This window comes from Lissotriton helveticus, chromosome 9, assembly GCF_964261635.1.
Source record: "Lissotriton helveticus chromosome 9, aLisHel1.1, whole genome shotgun sequence".
Classification (NCBI taxonomy): domain Eukaryota; kingdom Metazoa; phylum Chordata; class Amphibia; order Caudata; family Salamandridae; genus Lissotriton; species Lissotriton helveticus.
In genome coordinates this window covers 356,345,231-356,366,217 of record NC_136070.1, presented here as the reverse complement: position 1 = coordinate 356,366,217, position 20,987 = coordinate 356,345,231, and the positions used below count along the sequence as shown (strand labels likewise).

The following is a 20,987-nucleotide window of genomic DNA, read 5'->3' as shown; positions in this document are numbered from 1 at the left end:
GAGGCGGGAAGATGGGGACCGTGAGGTAAGCGTCCTTCAAGTCCAGACGCACCATCCAATCCCCCTTGAGGAGAATATCGCGCAGGAGATGAATCCCCTCCATTTTGAAATGGCGGTAAACCAGCCATTCGTTGAAGTTCTGCAGGTTTATGACTGGGCGAAACCCTTTGTCCTTTTTCTGGACTAAAAAGATGTTGCTCAAGAACCCCGACGGGTGGAGATGAGCCCTGCGGATCGCTCCCTTCCTGAGGAGTTCTGCCACTTCGTTGTCGATCAGAACCCTGTCTTCGTTGGAAAAAAACAGTGGGCGAGGGCATGCACCCTAACGGGGAGAACCGTAGAACTCTATCCGAAAACCCCGGACTGTTTGGAGAACCCACGGGTCTGAAGTGATCTTGCACCAGTCGTGGAGATGGTCCCGTAGCCTCCCCCCCAGGACGGACGGGGAAAAAAGGGTCACCATCCTCTCCGGGGTAGAACCCCTCCCGGCAGGATACGTGTTTTAACGTCCATGCACTCTAACGGAAGGAGTCCCTCAATCGGTCAAACTCCTCCAGGTGCCCCGCGTGACGTTTTGAAGATTTCTTGCCCCCACCCTGCGCGCCTTCGGGTCACGATCAACGGACACTGCGTTACCAAACACCCCGGGGATGCTCTGGGCAAGAGCGTCCACTCTCTCCCGCAGGGGCACCAGTACCGAGTCCAGAGCCTGAGAGAGCGCGCGACCCACCGCCGGCGGCAAGGTTTGGGAGATGCATAACTCTTCCGCCTCCTGAATGGGGGGGTTTACCTGCTCCGAAGACTGCATAATAGGAGGGTGTGAGCACCAAACGCCTTTATCCTAAAATACAAAAGGGCAGCCCCCTCGCCGGTGCTCTCGCGGCTTATCTGCCAGAAAGCAGGTGCAGTACCTGTTTCCGCCACTAGATGGCAACGCGCATCAACACGCGGTAAAAAATCACCAAAGACGGTGTCAGGCGAGGGTTGGTGAGGCAGGAACGTATATCGCCTCAGCGCGCCGCAAGATGAGGAGGAGACCGCGAGCGCAGCTTCTCCCCAAATGACGGCGCCCCACAGAGCCGGGAAAACGCGAGGACGCGCCTTACATGGTCCGCGATGGAAGCGGCAGTAACGACGCAAGCAGCGCCTGGCGCGCGTCTCTCTGCCGACTCAACAGTGCTAGTAAGCACACTTCGAGAAACAAGCAGTAATGCACAGGCACAAATCGCTTAAACAAATCGCTTAACAATAAAGTACCACAGAACGTCAGAAAGATATGAAAGTGACTTATCTGACGAGCAGAGAAGAAAGAGGAAGCAGAAGGGACGTCACGGCCAGTTATACGACGGACACCATCATCATTGGCTGGCGGTTACTATGGACACTGTGCCCCATGTGCTCATGGGAGCTGTAGTTCCAGAAAAGTTTGTGATTGTTTTTTTTTCTTTGAATCTGCTATTGTAATAAAGAGAAGAAAGGACTGCATAATCCTCGCCTCCGTCCTGACATAGAATTACAGAACAGGCAGTAAGAACATACATAAAATGCAATTTTTAAGCCCAGTAGCTTGCCTTTTAATTAAATTGCTTTCTTGAAACAACTGCTAACTAGCCCTGCTTTGTAAAACATAACAAAAACCTCCCACCGTTTTCAGTCGATCCTCTCCAAAAACGGGGACATGAGCTAAATTTCTTGAAATTTGCTGGGACAGCTGGTTAAAAACAGGGACCGTCCTGGCAGAACGGGGACGCCTGGTCACCCTACCCTGAGGCACCACACTGTGCTTTTAGTTTACAAATCATTTGCATCTGGTGTGCTATTCAGTGGTAGAAGTGGCCGGGGACGGAAGGGCACGGCGTGCCCCTACTTCTAAAAAATATTTCAGTCCGTTCCCCTACTTCTTACTTTAAAAAAAGCATCCCGGGACGGGACGGCAAGAATAGTCCTGATAACTTTTTTCATTAGATTTCAGGGGCTGCTTTCCAATGACAATGCGCCGCCCTCTGCCTTTAACATATCAAGTGCCAGTGAGATCTGAGTTGGTGATTACAGAGGAGCTTTCCCCAGACAGAGGACTGTGGGGAACTTGACACCTTCTGTAATTTGTTAATGTTGTACACAGAGTGATTTGGGCAGGAGCAGTGACGGGACAGAAGAGCCGACAGGAAAGGAGATGTACTAGGGCAGGAGAGGTGACTGGGCAGGAGAAGTAATGGATAGGAGAGGTGACGGGGCAGGAGAGTTGACGTGTCAGGACAGGAGAGGTGACAGGAAGGAGAGGTGACAGGAAGGAGAGGTGACGGGGGCAGGAGAGGTGACAGGGGCAGGAGAAGTGATGGGGCAGGAGAAGTGAAGGGGCAGGAGCGGTGATTAGGCAGGAGCGGTAACCGGAAGGAGCAGTGAACGGATAGGGGCAGTGAACAGATAAGAGCAGTGAACAGAGCAGGAGAAGTGATGGGACAGGAGCGGTGATCGGGCAGGAGTGCTAACCGGACAGGAGCAGTGAACGGGCAGGAGCAGTGAATGGATAGGAGCAGTGACGGGGCAGGAGAGGCAACAGGAAAGGAGAGGTGACTGGGCAGGAGAGGTGACTGGGCAGGAGAGGTGACCAGGCAGGAGAAGTGACGGGGCAGGATAAGTGACGGGGCAGGAGAGGTGATTGGGCAGGAGAGATGACGGGGCAGGAGAGATGACGGGGCAGGAGAGATGACGGGGCAGGAGAATTGACGGGGGAGGAGAATTGACGGGGCAGGAGAATTGACGGGGCAGGAGAATTGACGGGGCAGGAGAATTGACGGGGCAGGAGAGGTGGCGGGGCAGGAGAGGTGGCGGGGCAGGAGAGGTGATGGGGCAGGAGAGGTGACGGGGCAGGAGAGGTGACGGGGCAGGAGAAGTGACGGGGCAAGAGAAGTGACGGGGCAGGAGAGGTGACGGGGCAGGAGAGGTGACGGGGCAGGAGAGGTGACGGGGCAGGGGAGGTGATGGGCAGGAGAGGTGATTGGGCAGGAGAGGTGACGGGGCAGGAGAAGTGAGGAAGCAGTAGAAGTAATGGGGCAGGAGCGGTGATTAGGCATGAGCAGGAGTGGTAACGGGGCAGGAGCAGTGAACGGGCAAGAGCAGTGGACGGGGCAGGAGCAGTGGACGGGGCAGGAGCAGTGAACGGGGCAGGAGCAGTGAACGGGACAGGAGCAGTGGACGGGACAGGAGAAGTGACGGGACAGGAGAAGTGACTGGGACAGGAGAAGTGACTGGGGCAGGAGAAGTGACTGGGACAGGAGAAGCAACAGGGCAGGAGAGGCGACCGGGCAGGAGAAGTAACCGGGCAGGAGAAGTGACTGGGCAGGTGACGTGACGGGCAGGTGACGTGACGGGCAGGTGACGTGACAGGGCAGGAGAGTAGAGGTGACCGGGCAGGAGAAGTGACCGGGCAAGAGAAGTGACGGGCAGGTGACGTGACTGGGCAGGAGAGGTGACGGGGCAGAAGCAGTGATTAGGCATGAGCAGGAGCAGTGACCGGGCAGGAGCAGTGACCGGGCAGGAGCAGTAAATGGACAGGAGCGGTAAACGGGGCAGGAGCGTTGAACGGGGCAGGAGCGTTGAACGGGGCAGGAGCGTTGAACAGGGCAGGAGTGTTGAACAGGGCAGGAGCGGTGAACAGGGCAGGAGCGGTGAACAGGGCAGGAGCGGTGAACAGGGCAGGAGAAGTGACGGGCCAGGAGAAGGGAGGGGGCAGGGGAATTGATGAAGCAGGAGTGCTGATCGAGCATGAGCTGGAGTACTGACTGGACAGGAGCAGTGAAGGGAAACAGCCTTTACAACGCAACTAAAACAACGCACTACCATTACAACAAAACTTTTACAATGCAGGATCCATTACAACGCATGCCATTACAACGCATGCCATTACAACGCAGCTGCCATTACAACCATGCCATTACAACGTAAGTATGGGTAAGTATTTAATTAAATTTTAACCCTTACACATTCCAACACTTAACCTACTATTACGCCCCCCTGGAGTTAGAATAGTAATTTTAACCCCTACACTATCCAACACTTACCCTAAAAAATACTTACCCATACTTACATTGTAATGGCATGCGTTGTAATAGCAACTGCGTTGTAATGGCATGCGTTGTAAAGGATCCTGCATTGTAAAAGTTTCGTTGTAATGGTAAGCGTTGTGAAAGTATGCGTTGTAACGTCATACATCCGCAGTGAAAGGGCAGGAGCAGGCGTTTCCCATGGCGATTTGAAGGATGGGGGGCCAGTTTAGTTTGGGGGGACAGGTTTTGTACAAGTGCAGGAGTATTAAAAACACTGCAAAGTTCTTTGTATATTCAGCAGGTTTCGGTCAACAATACAAGTGCCAAGATAACTTTGGTGATCAATGTACCTGCTGGAGAGAGATGGGAGCATGTTTTGTCTAGTGGCTGTTTTACTCATCTAAGGTAGTGCAGAGGGGTAATACGCCTGCTGCAAAGAACATGTACCATGCATATCAAAGAGCAATATGTTATGTGCATAGTTCAGTAGGCACTGCTTTGTGTTCATTTCCCGAATGAAAGGACACTTGAATACATATGGCCTGGCAGTTCGGGCTGGATTGTTCCCATTGGGCACAGAATATAGACTGATTTGCATATGGCTGGGTCCAAACTGGAATGGCATGGTGAGCAAAAAACGATGGATTTAAGCCCAGATCTCTGAACTGGGGTGAATGTATGACATTGTTCTGCATTCTGTCCATCAATTGTTCTTTTTGCATTTGTCACCCTGAGTGGGACAGGTATGCTCAGACATGAGTCCCGTGCTCTCCATGCCACTGGAATCAATCTATCCTGGCTGACGAGGGCTGAAAGCCTGAAACCGGTCCTAGGATGCTTGTTTCCAGTCCAGGGAGTACCTGCCCTGGCAGTTCGGGCTGGACGGTTCCCATTGGGTGCAGGATCAAGACTGATTTGCATATTGCTGTGTCCAAACTGGAATGGCATAGTGAGCAAAGAAACAATGGATTTAGGACCAGATCTCTGTACTGGGGTGAATGTATGATATTGTTCTGCATTCTGTCCACCAGTTGTTATTTTTGCTATAATATGATTGAGCAGCTAGCTGGCTGACATGAATATGAAGGAGCCTTTGTGGGTTTCTGTAAGTCTAGATTCTCCTGAAGTGTCCCTTTCTCTTCTGAGCCCTGCTTAACACATGTGTACAGGAGGAGCCCTGTATTCATGACCTCAATGTTTGAGACAAAACATAATCATGGATTTCTGAACAATGAGAGTAAAAGCATTAGGGTAACATGTTGTTCCTGCTTATATTTCACACGCTTTACATAAACCTGTATTCCCTATGAGTGTTTGCTTTTTCCTGAATTAAATCTCAAATAAACATGTTTATACATTATTTTAATTAAATAACGTTATAAACTGTAACTGGTCAGTGAAATGCTAAACGTACTAAAAATTGGTATGTTTTCGCTATTTCTAGCCACACCCCTGACTCCGCCCACTGATTCAATCTTCTGTTATTCCCGCCCCCTGATTTTTCACCCACAGTTCCCCTACTTTTTTTTCCCCACTTCGACCACTGGTGCTATTCCAATAAGCTCAGTGGAAGAAAACAAAAACATCATCACCCAGAATGCCTTTGTTGTAAGATGAACTTGGAAATGTCTTTTGAACACCTTTAAAAAGGAGCCTCTTTAGACACATCAAAGTGCTGCACTACCACTTTCCAGAGGACACGGATGATCCCATACATACACATAGCTGCCAAGGTTTCAGATTGCTATGTGTGACATTTTCATAATTTCAGTGTAATTATGAGTGACATTTCAACAACTATGAGTGACACTTTCTCATGAGCAAAATCAAGCAATGTAATTGTGCTAATTTCTTGCACAAACCACACAGGACGCAGGGTAACCTTTCCAATAGGCAGAAATAACGTGTCTACCTATAAAAAGCAGGCTAAGAATTAATAGCAACAACAATAAATGTATGCCCATGTGGGCCAATCACCCTTTTTGCTTCTATCCACATGAGAGCCCTGCTTTTCGCACAACGCGCCCCAAACAGCGCAACCCGTGGACTCCCAACATGGAAGTGCAGCCACAAACACATACTCCTTCATATCATCCTGGCTGCTCTGATGTGGACAGCACCACAACTGACCAACTCATAGCAACCCGGCGCCAGCTTCCATAAGCGAAGCTCCACTCACCACAGAAACTAACAGCTATCTGCAATAAAAGCAAAGGTAGCCCAAATCCTCTGCCACCTTGTACAAAATCAGGTATCCGCCGAAAAAGGAAAAAAGAAAAAAGAAGGAGGTGGTAACAACTAACAGCACTGGTGACCCCACAGTTTAAAAGCGAACAACCATTTGCAAACTGTCTCATTATTTTTTGTTTCTGGCGCACAGTTAATGTCGGTATGTCAAAGTACTAGAAATCTAACAGCAACACCAGATACGTATCAATACAGACAGCGCATAAAATAAAGTCACAATTTTAACGTGATAACTTGCCTCGGATGATAAGGGGTTAATAATGTGGCTGTCAGGCATGTTAAAATGAGCACAGCCTTATGATGTATTATTGCTCTATTTAGATGGGAAAAACAACAAAGGGCTGCTTCAAACAAGTAAAAATAACGGAGTAAAGCAACCCTTTCAGACGGGGAAAACAAAAAGTGCATCTTTTATTCACTAAAATATCATATTCAGTCAAATACAAATCTGCAGTGGTCGCCTACAGATGAGCACTTACTGTTCAATGGCTAGTTGGGTTATGAGCCCTTTATTTCAGCTCCAGACTGATTCTCGTCTCTTCCATGAAATGCCCTTCCCCTTGGCAATCACTGGATAAGAATGTCTCACAGGGCAGAATAAGGCGACAGTCTCCTTACTATTAGGGCTGCACAATTTCCTTTTCAGCAGCGCAAGAACAGGCAGTTCCGCCTGCAGTCAGTAGCTGCCTGCCACCCGGTCGTTGTATGTTAAAGAGGAAAGCTAACTGTGTTAGTAGCTCATAATCCCTGACATGAATACAGGCTAGGCTGGCGGGCGGCCGCAGTCTGTAACCAAAGTGACTGCATGTGCCACAACGTGAACTTGATCATGGCATAAATTATGCAACCCTAATAGTACGGAGACTGTACGGAAAAATTTAAATTCACACGCAGAATCCTTCACAGAGGCAAGTTCAGCCACTTACTTCAACTTGCAGGAGGCTCAGGCCGTAAGCCACGGGAATTCTAGTTTCCCGCCCGCAACTCAGAGTCCATTGAAGTCCAGGCGGCGCTGCCGACTCGGTCTCCAGGGCCCCTCGAACCGGTGCCAGTGAATGATTTTAAACGTACGGCTGCTGTGACACCCATCTCCCTGTGTGAACACTGTAGGCAGCGCTGCGCCCAGATTTACGCAGAATCAGGCAGCCTCCAACTAACATCTCCGTATTGTTCAAGTGAGCACTACAGGAAGTCATCACGTAACGAGCCGCAAGCCAGAGGGCGGAGCGCGCGCACCCCACGCCACACAGGCAGCGCGGCGCCCAGATTTACGCAAAACCAGCCAGCCTCCAAGTACCTCCGAAGTCAAGTGAGCAATACAGGACGTGACACGTAACGAGCCTCGGCACAGGTGTCACAGGCGCCGTCGCTAGCGTAGCACCCTGCCATAGTCGAGTTTCAGAATACCTCTAAAAATGCGTGACAATGTATTTCAGTGCGGTGTTGCGGACCACCACACTGAAATGCGTAGGAGTCACGCCTGATGCGTGATACTTGACAGGACTGAAATTCACGATGTATATACTGTGCTGTTTTCTTGCTCTATGTATTGAGCTTTATAAATGTTTTGACTACTATGATATATCCTATGTTTCTTTTTTTTCCCAATAGGATCTGAAGCTAAAAAAAACTGACAGAAGTGAGACGTTCTATTGCATCGCTCAGTTCCGAAGCAAATAAGAAGAGGAAACCATGGTGCTCTATAGAGACAATGTAAGGAGACATTGATTGGTTGTTAGATGTCACGTTTCAATTTGTTACTCCCGATTTTCTTGGGAATTGTAGTTCTTTATGGCATGCGTTTACTTGTTATTTAATGAAGGCACAGGAAAAAGAAAGGACTAATCATTGCTCCGGTCCTGTCATAGGTTTGTCTTGGCAAGTCTGTTGTGCGCTGAATTGCAATTGCAAAACTATTACAGCTGTAAATGGAGGTCGAATACGCGAAACATATCCGGTCGGTTCCTTGAAAAAACGCTTGTCGTGAGATTGGCAAGAGAATGTGGTTTACGAGTCAGGATAATTATCAGTCAGTTACTCGTTGAACTGAGGGAAATGCGGACTCGAATTCTGCCAGTCTACTTGCTGTATTTGCGAGCAGTTTGTGGCTGGGTTTCGTTTCCGGCCCAAACATCTTTTGTGGTGCACTCGGGTGTCGAGAACCACCCGGACTGTACCTAAATCGTCGGCGCGTCACCTTCTGCGTGGTAACGTCACTGCTTGCTGTTTCCTGGGCCTGGCTTTGCCTCCAGCGCTGCAGTTTCCCATGTGTTCGCAGTGCTGATTTCAGGAGTTCCACTTTACGGGCACCAACCGCTCCTGCGCTCTTCACAACGTGGCCGCTAAGAGTGCGGTGAGTGCTCTCCGTTGTCGAGAAGGGCGCCCAGGTGGTTGAGTTAAGTTCCTGTGGAAATTTCTGAGCCCAGAAATAAACGACCAAACAAAAAAAAATGTAGCAAGTTGACTTGTTCGTAGATTTCATTGTATTCGCGTTAATGACTATCAGATTTGAAATCTACGTGTTATTAAACTAGTGAATGTTTAAGACGACTTATATGTTTTTCATTTCAATGTCACCATCCAGTGAATTGTTGTGGTGCTTGGAAAAATTGCTGAAAACGGTAAAAAATACTAGAGTTGGGCAAGCCACCAATTTAGCGTGGAGAACCGTGCAAAGAATTTGACTTGGCTCTTAGAGCCCAAGCTATACCCTGAAAATAGTCTGCATGTAAATTATGCAACTAACATCATGTGGAAATATGTTAAAGTCTGTTAAAAAAAGTGTATTTCTTTGACAAGCGGAAGTGCTACTTCGAGTACATCAGGCTCTATCACTGCATTGCAAGATAATTATTAAAAGTAATAGTTTTTAAACATGATCCTAGAAACATTCATTATCCCCCTCTTCTCTGACGACAGTGGCTGTCATTAGTGGAGCAAGAGGCAAGTCAGTTGTCATCTGTGGCCTATATGTGGCTAGTGATTTCCAGACTTCTTTATTTTGTTTTTAAATTTCAGATAATTTTAAGAGTTTCAATAATGAGGAGCAACGTACACATACAAAAGTATAATATCACAGCAGAAGGAAATTAAACATAGTTCCAATTCAAGGACATACTTATTAGTGGGATGTACAAAATTAAATTGAAGGGTGACGGGCGCAAATTAAATTAAAGGGTGACTGGTGCATATGAAATGGTGTACTTAAGACTCAGGTCATTGTAACCTGCATAGCGCCATTTGCCATTGTGACACTGGAAACATCTTAATACATATTGTAACATCACTTCGATTGATACCTACATACATTGAACACATATATTGTACCTATGAACATGTTGAAGCATTTTTATACCTATTGAAACATCAATTTGAGGGATCGCTTGATACAGTGGTTCCCAATCTGTGCGCCGCGGCACCCTGGTGCGCCATCAAAACTAGCCAGGGGCGCCATGAACACAGTTTGGGAACCACTGTGAAGAACTTGGACCTCTTCTTCAGAACGGTACGGGTCTGCTACTAAAGCTGAGATAATGACTTTTAAAGAAACATCTGAACAACCCAATAAATAACTTTTCATTCACTGCCCAAAGGCACACCACGGGCTGCAAAGCGTTATTGGGAAAACAGTTGGAGCTGCGCACAGAGCAGCAGATGATGTGCCCAAACCCTACCACCTTCACCTCTGTCAGAACTGAGCAGGCAGGAATATTTGGAAACACTATGTTCATATTTCTGCATTCTTTTTCTCTCTCCACGAACGACTGCCTGAGACGTGCATCTTGCAGCAAAAAAAGTCTTACGATGCAGACTTTCCCCACCCTTCAATTCTTTTAATAAATTCTTGGCTGCAACAATCGTTTTGACGCCATATTTGCAGTATCTAGTCCCAAAAGGTATTTTGTTTTTTTACTTCACAGTACAGCTTTTTTATTTAGGTATCCTTATGCTTGAACTTTACCAGTTAAAGACAAATATTTAATAAGATTAAATAACCAAGAGTTTTGATTAATTGCCTGCTACCCATGAACAGTCAGGGTCGTACAAGGTCTATTATTGAGCCACCTGCTTGGGCATTCATCACAATACATTGCCTGCACTGGCCCGTAAGGTTAACTTTGTTTTGAATGCACTGTGACTAAACCAATACAAGTATTTTATTAAACAACTCTTATATATTTTTTTTAGTTGCACCTTTGATTATAATACCTTCATCAGCTCATTCACCAAGAAAAATGGAAGTTCTCCCGAAGCCAGGGCATACATCCCACCACCCACTAAAAAAAGTAACATATTGGGGAGCCGTGGCTTATGGTCAATAGGTCAAGGGAGCCGTGGGTTGAAAAAGTTTGGGAACCACTGGCTTGATACACTGAATACATATATTGTACCTATGGTCATGTTAAGGCATCTTATTACATAGTGATACAACAGTTACGTAGATACGTCTAATTCAGGAATGAAAGCATGTCATAGTCAATTCCATAACAATGTTGGTGAAACCTAAAAAGAAAAAAGGATTAGAAGAAAACGTAAACTTTGGTTGAAGTAGAAGATGTAATGGAAGAAAATGTGTCAGCATTGATTGGGTTATATGAGTATGACCCACCTTTAGGATATGTCCTACCGTGGTCTGTTTATTGAATAGTTCACATTAGGACCAACTCGACCCCAGAAGTAAATTACGGCTATACGGCCATTCAAAGCGGATCGTGACTGAAGGAAATTGCGTCCAGTGAATCGCGCATCTTTCTATTTGGTGAACCCCATAGCTAAAGTTGTAGAGATATATTATCAGCTCCTCTAAGAATGAGCCTTTTTGCCACATCCTAGCATTTTTCCAGGTATCAAGAATTAGTTTTCAGGCAAATGTAAGCATTAAGTCCAAGAGACAGTGGTTGCCCTCGTTGTGCAAATGAGGATCTAGTTGACTTAGAAGGATATAGGAGAATTCTCTAGAGTGCTCAATATTTTAAGTGTTTTTAGGTCTCGCTAGAGCCAGCTCATGCACAGGTCTGGCGAGACATTTAGTAAGCAGCTTTTTAAACTGCTGCCAAAGGCAGCCACCAGCTTACTCTTACGCGCACAAGCACGCACGTCTCGCTCCGCCTCTCGAATGTTAATTTGCGGCGTGCGCTTGTCTTTTCACTTTTGCCAGCGCGCGCGCACCACTCTCGTGCTTTTTTTTTTTCAGCGCACACACAACACCCGGGCTTGTTTACCCTTGTCTGCACACAACGTATGGTGTACACTACAGTAATACGGTGGCTGGCGACAGCGGCTCAGAATTACTGGGGACACATCTAAATACTTCATTCAGTAAGGTGTAGTTTTTATTGAGATGCATTGTTGGTAGTTTTTGGGAATTACTTGAGGAAAACAGATCATCCGCTATGCCAATGCTGGTTTTATACAGTTACGAATATTGTCCCAGTAGCTTTGTATAATGGGGCAATGGAAGAGCATATGGCTCAAATCCCCTTCAAGAAGCTGGCAATTCCAGCAAACCGAGCTCTGTGAGAGATCGAGTGTAAAAATGTTAGATGGCGTCCAGTGTGTTCTATTAATGATCATGTATTTTGTCTGTGCAAGTGACGGTGAGATCGTGTTTGAGAAGGGTGTTTTGTGTATACTTTTCCAATCGAATGGTAATTTTTGGAATTTGGTTCAGATTCCCTTTTCAACTCGTGGGAATGTGATTTATTTGGACTAGAGAGTTGTAATTTATATATCTTAGATACTATATGTCCAGATTTTAAGAGTAGGGCCTTCAAGGTGCGAATCAATGGATGTAAGGGAAGTATTGAGAGTTTAGTTAATTGAGCCTTTAACTTCAAAAACGTATAGCAGTCCAGAGGGTCTAGACTAAAACGTGTTCGCAGACTAGAGTAAGGTTGTGGGTCTTTGTCCTCAAAGAGGTCTTTGACTAAATTAATACCATGAATCAACCATTTTTGACAGTATGCTATTTGTCCATCTGTTTACAGAGTTGGATTATACCATAGACAGGTCAGGTTGAACTTTTTGATTTTTATCTGCGATAGGTAGTATAGTCGCAAGAGCACTTGCTTCCTATTTTGGATGATATATTAGGTGTGTGAGTAGTGTTCATTGTTCAGATTGCATGGAGTTGGATATTATTTAGAAGTGATTTCTCTATATTCACCCAAGTTGGCAAATAATCTAGAAAATAATCCAAAAATGTCATAAAACAAAGGTTTCTAAACTATAAAAAGGAGTACCGTGAAAGGGTGTCGGGAACGACACAATCTGAGACGCTTTATCGGGATTGCAACCTAACTTTGGGTTTCCAACCTTACCTCTCTGGCGTTACCCGCAATTCTCACCGGTTTGTCTTAACACGCTTAAGGTTGGGTATCGTACACCATCTTGTTGCATTTCCCGTCATGAAAGTCAGATCCGTTACTGTATGCCCCTGTGATAACATCTCACGTCAGAGTAGTTGTCACTTTTTACTGTTTTGTAAATTTTATCATTCCCTTAGGGTAACATATTTAAAGCCCATCTTTTTAAAAAATAATGTTCGCTCCACGAAGACTGCTCTACAGCTACTACATTCTTTGAAGGATCTGGACATTTGCTTTTTCGTAGCTTCATATATACTAAAATGTACAGCTGCCAGGAAGGCCATAATTATCTGATACATCTAATTGAGCCATGATCTAATTTTGGATCCCTGTCTGTATATTTGTACATTTGTCCATACAGCTGCATGATTCCTAAATGAATTCAGTTTTAGTCGAGCGACAAATAGTTTTGTATTACCGTTAAAATGTACAGCTGCCAGGATGTCCATAGTTATAGGATATATTTGATTGAGCCATGTCTCAATTTTGGACTCCTGTCTGTATATTTGTATATTTGTTTATATAGTTGTATGTTTTAAATGAATCTAGCTTTTATCGAGCATCTTGATCTTATTGAATTTTTTAGGAAATGTTTGTTATTTTTTAATTTGCTGCTTGTATGATTTGTTTGACAAATCGAATAAAAGCTTATGAACTACTCAATCCTTGTTTACAGATGTATACCGTTTCATAATTCCGGAAGTTGGGAAGTCCTAAACCACCATTATCTTTGACTAATTGAAGCTTTCTATGTGATATTCTTGGTTTCTTTCCTTGCCAAAGCAAAGAGTTAAAGATATTTTCAATTTTGCTTAGAAAGGGTTAAGGGGAGCATGCTGATTAAATAGTTCATCAGTGGTGTAGTCATCGATTTTAAGGTATCAACTTTTCCCCCACCCGGATACGAATTTTGGAGACCAACCATCTAGTAGTGTGTTGATTTTTTTGGTTAGAATACTTTCATTAGTCTGCAGGGTGGTGATTAGGTTCTAAGCAAACTCTTTTCCTAAATATTTAACACAGCCTCGTTTCCACGCTAGACCTGTATTTCCTATGATTTCTTTGTTGCCGATGTTGTTGAGAAGCTTAACCTCCGTTTTGTCTTAAGCGTGTACCCTGAAATTTCGGAGAATCTTTGTATCGTGGACAATAAGGCTAGGATAGCTTTGTGAGCGTTTTCAGAGATAGAGCGTCATCTGCGTAGGCAGTAATTTTGACTGTAGTATCACCAAATTGTTTACCTGTTATGTCTTTATTATCTCTGAAGTGACATAGGAAGGGCTCTATTGCTAATATGGATGGGGAGAGAAGGCAGCCTTGTCTAGTGCTCTGTTTTAAGTTTAGGGGGAAGAGATGATGCCCCCTGCTCTTACCTTAGCTGTCGGTTTATAGTATAGGGCCATGATGATACAAACTAGGTTCTTGCCTAAGTAATATTTTTCTAGAGCTGCTTTTAAGTAAGGCCAGTCCACCTTATCAAACACTTTTTCAGTGTCTAGCATGATGGCAGCTGTTGGGGATTTCGAAAGTTGAGCTTTCTCCACTGCATGACATAAAGTCCGGGTATTGTCGCTGGAGCGTCTGTTCTTTAAAAAACTTACTTGTGAGGGATGTATGAGTTTGGGGATATGTTTTTGCAAACGGCTAGCTAAAATCATGGCATAGATTTTACAGTCCAAATTCATCACTGAGATGGGTCTAAATATTTTCGGGCGACAAGGGTCCTTACCGTCTTTTGGGATCACTGTTCTAATTGGCTCTGCTGGGGTGCCTGTGATTTGTCCTGTTTTGGAGAAGTGCTTGAACAGATTCAGTAGCAGAGAGATTAATGGGTTGGCAAAAGTCTTGAAAAATTTGGCATTGCATCCATCTTGGCCTGGTGCTTTTCCTGTTTTTTAGTTTTTTAATTGTGTCTATAATTTCTTCAGAAGTTATTGAGCCATTAGTTGTCTTTGTCTGTAAGAGCGTGCAGGGCACATTCGTCTAGATAGTTTTGGCACTTCAAGAGATCCAATGTTGTATATGTGTCATATATTTTTTTATAGAAATCTTCAAATATCTCAGCTATTTTATTTCGGTCGTTGTGAACGAGGCCTTGCGAGTCTTTTAACGTGTTAATTGTATTTTTCTGCATTTTGAATTTTGAACATGGCGTCCATTTTCACTTCGTCACGTAGTCCGCTTTCTATATCGAATACACCACGCTCACACACTGTTTACGTAACTTTATTTCACCTCTCGACTCACACAAACGGATAATCGCATGGATCCATTCCACGGGATACCTTTCTTGGATACCATCCTTTGAACACTACACTTGTAAGTACTCTTTTGATAGAGACCGAGTCATTTTGAAACCTGCAGACGCGGCCCTCCGATTAATGATGAAGTTTGGCTTTCTTATATTTTTCAGCTACTTCTACGCGACGTGCATTTACCGACCCGCAGGTACCACTTGGGACCCATGTCATTCTTCACCTTTTTTATGCCCCTAGCAGTCTTCACTTCCTTGTTTTAACGTGCACATGCTCTATACCTTATGAGCTGTTAATAATTAATGCACCTTTCTTCTTTTTTTACAGACTTACTCACTTAATTATTCACTCCTTTTTATACCACTCATGCACTCCTTTGAAAACTTCTTGGCTTTCATTCGCCATTCAACACAGCATGATGGTGAAACTGAGGGTACCATATGTATAACTACGTGAATCACAGCTAACATTTGTTATTAACCACAATTTAGACATATATGGCCATTTCCTTGATACCAGAACGTTATATCCTTCATTTGTACTTTCCCATGGCGACTGGCCCTTTTATGTCGGTTGTTACACAGTACCTGTTATTTAGTCTATAAGCACTATTTACTATATTGAGTTTCTCTTACTGCAGGACGGACATGCCCTGCTTCAGCTGAAAACACTTGTGTTTTTTAAGCAGCTCAGCCTCCTCCGTAACACGGGCGCCTGCATTTTAATTCCTTTAGCCTGGCATTATCTTGTGTGTTTCAAACCTCTTCCCCCCCCTTAAGTAAAATGGATTTAGAAATGATTATCCAATTAAGTCGTGTGAATTCCAGGTAGCACATAGTCCGGTGCTAATGGGCTGAATCTGACAACAGCACATCTGTGTTACTTGTCATCTGTACTAAATCCATCGGACGAGTTGTTTTCAAAAGCCTGTTTTATTAACAATACCACCAGTATTGCCACCATCAATACCGCCAATACCACCACCAATACTACCACCACCATCAAAACCACCACCACCTCCTCCATCACAACCACCACCTCCTCCATCACCAATACCACTACCACCAATGCCTATACCACCGCCAATGCCTATACCACCACCACCACCACCCCCCCTACCCCCCCTACCCCCCTACCCCTCCTCTTCCTCCCGGCGACAGTGTAATCACAAGGCAAAATGTGTTGGAGCGCTCGGATCAAATATAACTATCACTTCACACTTTTTGTGTCTGTGTAATTTACAACACTTGCACATCTTCTTCTTCACTGCACTATTTATCACTACTTTGAAGACGTCGCTGGCCGATCTATTCCTCTGGTGTTTACAATCTAACAAGCTGTCGAGAAGGCCCTTTATTGCAATATGTCTATATAAGATTAAGCTTAAGCTATTAGTATTGTAAATGACAATGCCTTTTATTTATGTATTAAAACTCAAAATATAAATAAAAGACATTTACAATGCCAATAGCTCAAACTCACGTGAATTCGTGACCTATTGCATTGTAAATGCTTGGTTTTCTCTTGGCAATGCTGACAGAATGGATTTTGAGACGGTCAACATTTAAGAAAACAATGACAACGAAAAAACAACATAAATAAAAAAATGGGAAAAACCAACCCTCCCCCCTCCCAATATGAACAGCTAAGAGTGTATGCTGTGGGAGTCTGCAGAATTGTTAATTATTGATATATTGGCCAGTATGAACCGGGTTGTGTAGTGTGAGGTTCCTTTGAATATGGTAGACCTTATCTTTGTCATATTGATCATTTTGATCAGAAACTTAGATTTAAGTACGTTCGAACTACCGAGCTAGGGAGCTAAGAGGACCCAGTGGAGACCAATGGTTAGGCGGAATATCCCCTGTTTATATGAGGAGTAGGAACAGTGGGTGGCGCTAGTTTCTCTCATAATATCTGTAGGATCTTTGTGTCAAATAGGTAACCTATTTAGGTAGCACACCTGTAACAGCAATGGTGTGTAGCAGGGATAGTGTGAGGTTACTGTTACAGTATGAACAGGTTGGAAGACGAGCAAAAAGGGATTACCAGTAGGCAGCAGAGAGTGCCCCATTTAGAGTAAGGACCATAGTTAGTGTTAGTATACTCTTACATTTCGGTTCAAACGTTCTGGGAGCAATTCCTAACAGTGTGTGTGAGTATCTGAGACATTGTGCTTAATAGAACGTTTGTGCATTTTCAATCTATAAGGTCCTTTTAACAAACTAACATCCTGAGGATTACATTGTTAATCGTACGAGTGAGTGCATGAGAACTATGTTTATCAACACTTGTGAACATATACAAAATCGTTGTACCATGCAGATAGCTTACATACGTGTAGGCCTTGTATAAATATGGGAACCTTAAGACAGTGCCCTTTCTAGAGCTGACAGAATCTTATACTCATATACAAAATCTTATACGCGTATACAAAATCATTGTACCATACAGATAGCTTCCATATGTGTAGTCCTTGTATAAATCCGTGAACCCTAAGACAGTGCCCTTTCTAGAGCTGACAGAATCTTATACGCTTACATGGTTAGAAGTAAAGTTTGGACATCTTACTATATATGTTGTGGTTTTGATGTTTCCATTAGAGACTCTTCTTTCTCGCCAATAAGTTTCTTTAAAGCAATGTGGTCCGTGAAGATGTAAGGTGTCCCTTTAACTATAACGTGATATTTAGCTGGACTAGCAAAAGAGAATTGGGAGTTCATGGCCTTAAGTCTCAGGCGTAAGGCTAAGAAGTCATTCCTCGTTTCAACTGTAGTCTTACAGCAGTCCTGAGATACGAAGATTTTGTTGCCCTTCCATAATACGTGGCTGTGCTTTCTCATGAAGGCTAAAATCAGCTCAACATGCTGATATCCAAGTGGTTTACATACGATTGGTCTCGGAGATTTCTGATTTGGGAGATTCCTCATGGGCACTCTATGTGCCCTATCAAATTCTAGAGGTTTGGCAAAAACCAGATTTGTGACTTTTGTGAACCATTTTTCTTGAAATAGCGATGCATGATCCAGCTGATTCTTCTTCGCCTTCCGGGATTCTAAAAATACGGAGGTTTCCAAACCTGTTCCTGTCCTGCAAATTCAAAAGGGGCTTATTCATTGAGATCGTGGTAGGATTTGTTCAATCTAGAATCAGTCTTCCAACTGGCTGTTCATGCTTTCTGCTTCTGCAATCCTAGAGTTGGTCACTCTCGTGTCTTGACGGATTGCGGCGATTTCGCTTTGCATAATATCAGTATTCTCTTTTGTCGATTTTGCATGTTCATGTACATCTGCAAGCCTTTTAAAGATGGTTTCCATGGTGGAATTGATGTTTATTTTTAGTTGACGAGTCTGGCTTTGGCGGGTGGCTTTCACTCTCTTTAAACTTGTTTTAATTTCTTTCTCTGCCATTCTTGCGCAGAGCTGGTATTTGTTGTAGAACTTGTTCGAAGGGATGTTCTGCAGGATTTACTCTCCTATTGAGGATGTGGATTGATTAGCTGGTTCTGCTGTTCAATTTTTATTATAATTTATGTAATCTCTCTTTTTCTTTTTGGGTATCCTGTTATACGTGTTATACCACTGCGAGCCCCTTTTTATTTCTTTACAATTTGGAACTGAGAGATTATGTATACTTTTTATTCTCTATGTTGTAATGAGCGGGAGAGCAGGTCACGCTGGGTCAGTACCTTCGACACCTATGGCTTCTGAGAGTGCTCCCTCTACCGTCGAACCCAGTATTTTCCTTACTTTATGCCTCATATTTACTCCGGTTGTATCTGTTATCTCTTTTACCTCTGTTTCACCTCTGATTACTCTGCTGTTCTTTGCTGTTTTTACCTCTGTTTACTCTTCTGGTTTCTGCTGTTCTCCTGATGCATTTGTCACATTATTCTGCTGCTTCTCTGTTTGTTGAGACATCCGCCATTTTTTGGCTCTTTATACATGTGTCCTTAGTACTTAGTATTTGATTGCTTGGTTACCGTGCTTAGATACTTGCACCCTGTTCTAACCATGTGTGCTGCTGCATGTGACAAGTTGGCAGTGCCAAGTTGATGGAAACAATACTCCTTAATGAGGTGCTCTGTATCCAGTAAACAATTTAAAGACTTTAATGTGAGACTTTAGTGGCGTGGCTTTCGTGGTTCATGAGCGGCCACCATCTTATTAATCACATCCATGTGTACATTCACGCGCAGCACCCGAGTTTGTGAGTAAGGATCTGTACTTCCTAAAGTTCACGGGAGATAAATCAAACATCCTGGACACAGGCACTGTATACAAAGTTTGCGTCGGTCTCCTGTGTTAAAGTAACGTTAGTCCTCTGCGAGTAGTCTCAGCTTTAAGGATCGCTACGTCCTCCATGTTAGTGGCTGGTAATCAGTCAGGCAGTGACGCGCCGGCTGTATTTCATTAAATCGTTTCTCTCTATACTACCCTCTATGCTTGTTGGCACTTAGTTAGCGACCTTACTTGTAGTGTGCGTTAGAGTAACGTTGATCCTCCGTGAGTGGCCTCACATTTAAAGTTCGCTAGTGTCCTCCATGTTAGGGTCAGGCAAAAAGTCAGGCAGTGACGCACCAGCTGAATTATATAAAATCGCTTCATTCTACATCTGTTGGCTATTAGTTAACAACCTTACTTGTAGAGTGCTGACACTGCCGATAGTCAGTTGGCTGCAGCTTCCGACTTGGATTATCGGGACCTCTTCGTTACCACAAGGCTGTGCACGGTGCGGCGATGAGGTTGGAGAGACCCGATTGCTTCCATAAGCTCCGTGTCGAACACTGAGCGCGTGTTGTCTGATTTGAATCTGCTGGAATGGTGCCTTGCATCAAAACTAAATCTTTCATCGATGTTGCTGCCTTAGCGGTGAACTTATACAGCAAATTTACCTTAGAGAAGTTGTTTTCCTGTGAGGAGGTGCAGGCTCAAGCCGCCATCTTCCTCGGCTCCAAGCTTCTTAATACCATGACCCAGTTTTTAGACTGACAAAGTTTTGTAACTTACCTAGCTTTAACTGACATGAGGTGGGGACATTTTTTAATGTAGCAGTAGACATGCTTTTAAAATGCTGTACATTTTCAAAATAGCAAACTCTACATTTTATGAGTTGTAAATGTCACAATCTTGACCATGCCCTTCAATATGTCTTTATGGGACTGTGGCCAAGATAGTGATCTGCCCATAAAAGCGGCAGATTGTGAACTACACTGGAGCTGAAACACTTTTCTGAGGGGCTGCTGGCCTGCGGCATCTGTTCACTAAAATCACATGGCTTCTGAAGAATCTTGCTGTTGATACCAGTGATATTAGGAAAGTTGAAAAACCCCTTCTGCCTCAGAGTATTGGGTGAAGCCTCATCCATTTTGCGCTAAAGCGAGGCCCAGTGGTGCATTTTGGAGCACTTCACGCAATCATTTAATTACATTACAATAATGTCAGATTCTTTTTATTTTCAGCACTAGAGATTGATTTACCCAGAACCAACGCTGAGACTTGAATCTGTTCCTCACATCTAAAGTTGGCACATGCATATTTCTCAGTTTATGTGTCAAAGCCCTACACAAGCCGACTGGACTACGGAAACACCCTCTACACCGGAACCACAGCCAAACTGCAAAAAAGACTCCAGCGCATCCAGAACGCCTCCGCACGACTCATCCTGGACATCCCCCGACACAGCCACATCTCCGGACACCTGAGAGACCTGCACTGGCTCCCCTTCAGCAAGAGAATCACGTTCCGACTCCTCACCCACGCACACAAGGCCCTCCACGACCTGGGCCTCAGGTACCTCAACAACCGCCTGACCTTCTACACTCCCACCCGCCAGCTATGATCGACCAGCCTCGCCCTCGCCGCCGTTCCACGCATTCGAAGAGCCACCATGGGAGGAAGATCCTTCTCCTACCTGGCAGCCAAGACTTGAAACTCCCTCCCCATCCACCTCCGTCTTACCCAATACCACCTCTCCTTCAGGAAGCAACTCAAGACCTGGCTGTTCGAGCAGTAGCGGACCCCTCTCCCCCAAGCGCCTTGAGACCCTCTGGGTGAGAAGGGCGCTATACA

General features: G+C 44.6%; 1 protein-coding gene across 1 annotated transcript in view; it reads left to right on the top strand.

Moving 5' to 3' along the window:
• The first annotated feature begins 8,477 nt into the window (after positions 1-8,477).
• The window catches only part of DDX24 (DEAD-box helicase 24), a 174,154-nt gene continuing 161,644 nt past the window's right edge, over positions 8,478-20,987 (top strand). The window contains exon 1 of the mRNA XM_078660095.1: positions 8,478-8,646. The gene's annotated coding sequence lies outside the window, so the exon portion shown is untranslated. The remainder of the gene's footprint in view (positions 8,647-20,987) is intronic.